At 41.0% G+C, this 2,698-nt stretch overlaps 1 pseudogene; it reads right to left on the bottom strand.

Moving 5' to 3' along the window:
- Nucleotides 1-1,766: 1,766 nt before the first annotated feature.
- Nucleotides 1,767-2,482, bottom strand: LOC105810847 (annotated as a pseudogene).
- Nucleotides 2,483-2,698: the final 216 nt, after the last annotated feature.

Here is a 2,698-nt window from a genome sequence, read left to right as displayed (position 1 = left end):
CAGTGGGAGATGCCGGGATGGAGGGCAGTAAAGTGTGGCCTACAGCGGCATCCTCTGAAAGGGCCACAGACAGGAAAAAATGATAAAATCCCAGTAAGAGGGACTCTTTTGTTTATGGGGAAGCACGTCTGATATAACCCTAGTCAGGAAGAGAAGTTAAATTATTGTTTATTTAGTTCAAGAAAATCAAAACGTAAGGAATACATTCTAGAAAGATTTCTACCAAATGAATTTAAAAATAACAAAGTTAAAGTTGTATATGCATATAATGCCATAATCCTAATTATCAGGTAAGTTCTGTGATCTAAAGATACGCTGTAGCAACTAAAATAGTTTTAAAATAACCACAGTATCTTACCCTACATAGTGACGAATATGTAGATTGCAGCAAAACGTCTTCTAATGCGCACAGCTGTCCTCAGACAGGCTCCCACCCCTTTCCTATTCTACCCCCAGCTTTGGCCCCTACCAGATCCTCACTCTTTTCTTCCTGTCTGCTTTATCTACTTTCTCCTACTTGGCATTGCAATACCTAATGGGTCTGGCCTGGTAGTATCCTCCTTGGAAGGTAGGAATGCAACCAAACTGAGCCAAAACCTTTTCGAGGAAGGGGAGGAAACACCAGGACACACACACATACACACACACACTCACACACACACACACACACACACTCACACACACGAGCTGTATCTTTTTTTTCTCTACTACAAAGGGATGAGCTTTGTTTATGTTTTTGTTTCATAATTTCTTTTTTTTTAAATTAAGTAATGTTATTCTTTGTATTGTCTTTTTGAAGCTTTAAGTGTACTTAACTTAAAAATCGCGTTGGGCTTGTTCTATTGTTTACATTTGATTAGGATTGATTTTCTTGGCTCTTTATTCTTATTGTTCATTTTCCTCACGTGCTTTGAAAAACAGCCCCCAAAAATCAATATTGGGAAGCTGAAGTCACTTTCCACAAAGGGTATAAAATAGAACAGTCTCAGAGTGATTTGAAATGCAGGTTTCTGAGTGGAAATTCCAACCCCCCTTTTTGCTGTCATTTGTCCCTGTATGGTAGTTTTGTAACTAGCTCCAGTCATTCCCTAGGAGCCTCTGGTTTAGGTACCGGGTCCTGTCCTCCCAGCTCAGGGCTCCTCCCCACTGGTGCCGATAGGGAATTTTCTCCACCCAGTGGTGCCTTGGCCCAGGTTCCATGTGTGCTTCCCTCTCAGCCTCTCTTTTCTCTCTGGCCTGGCTACAGGTACCTTTAACATAAATCGTAACCCCATAGGGTGGTCACAGCTTTTCCAGCTCCCTTTCCCTGCTGAGCCTGGCTCTCCTTGTTATCCCACAGGGCTGGGATTCCCAGCCACCTCTGCCTATTTCTGGACCAGGAGTCCAAGGCCTGTGTCTTCAGCCCCTACATTTCTTGCCCTGCACATAGTAGCACTCGGTAGATATTTACTGAATGAATAAACCAATTCATCTTCTTTTTGATAGCAGCTATGCCCTTTTGGCTTTGAAAATAATTTTTTTTTTGGATTATTTCATTTTATTTTACACTAGGTGGTGAGCACAAAGCAATCCTCCTTAATAAACATGACAATTAGCTTCACTTAGAAAACTTTTCATAATACACATTAAGAAAAGTATTCATCTTACAAATTGTTCTGCCATCCAAATATACAATAGCTTGGAAAACAACATTTAGAAAACAAAAGCCAATGTAAAAAGACATATTAAAACAACTAGAACAGTACAGGTTTTATATGGCTCGGATTTTACAGTTTTCTTGCTACATCATCAATGTCAGAAGTCTGTTCCTTCAGCGGCTCCATTGCTCTGGATTTAAGGAAATACCTTTTCTTCCTGGTTTCACTTCACCTTCTGGACCCATTCAATATTCTCTAATATCAATTAGAACTTTTCCTTTAAAGTCCCGAACACTAACATATCTCATTTTTTTTTTTTGAAACAGAGTCTCACTCTCTTGCCTGGGCTAGAGTACCGTGGCGTCAGCCTAACTCACAGCAACCTCAAATTCCTGGGCTCAAGAGATCCTCCTGCCTCAGTTTCCTGGGTAGCTGGGACTACCGGCACGTGCCACTGTGCCTGGCTAATTTTTTTCTATTTTTAGTTGTTTGGCTAATTTCTTTCTATTTTTAGTAGAGACGGGGTCTCGCTCTTGCTCAGGCTGGTCTCGAACTCCTGAGCTGAAGCAATCTTCCCTTCCAGAGTGCTAGGATTACAGGCTTGAGCCACCGCTCCTGGCCTAACATACCTCATTTTCCCAATCTGAGACATGTTATCATCTCTGCTGCTGCTGCTCTGTTTGGAAGACGACAGAGCTCTTGAAGTTTCACCAGTCTTTTGCTTCTTCACAAGTTTTTCCAGAGCAACTTTCTTTTTCCTCTTTAACTTTTTGCCAACTTCACTGTCAGAATCACTGCCAGAAGAGCTTGAAGAAACAAGTTCCTTTGACTTAGGCATTGCTTCGCTCGTGGAGTTGAACACCCTCCTGCTCCCTCGCTCATGACTGACAGAGAACTGGAAGTCTGAAAATAATTTTTTATTGTTTAATTTAGAAAAAAAGAGGTGCTTAAAGATTAATACATCTTGACCACAGGTCGAACTTCAGTTATCTGGAATTCTGCTGAAGTGCAATGGCTTATTCTTTACTGACGTTTAATAACTTAAGTATTATTAATGTGTG

Source organism: Propithecus coquereli, unplaced genomic scaffold, assembly GCF_000956105.1.
Source record: "Propithecus coquereli isolate 6110/MARCELLA unplaced genomic scaffold, Pcoq_1.0 Scaffold222, whole genome shotgun sequence".
Classification (NCBI taxonomy): domain Eukaryota; kingdom Metazoa; phylum Chordata; class Mammalia; order Primates; family Indriidae; genus Propithecus; species Propithecus coquereli.
Note: the sequence above shows the minus strand (reverse complement) of the source record. Positions and strands in the feature narration are given on the sequence as shown.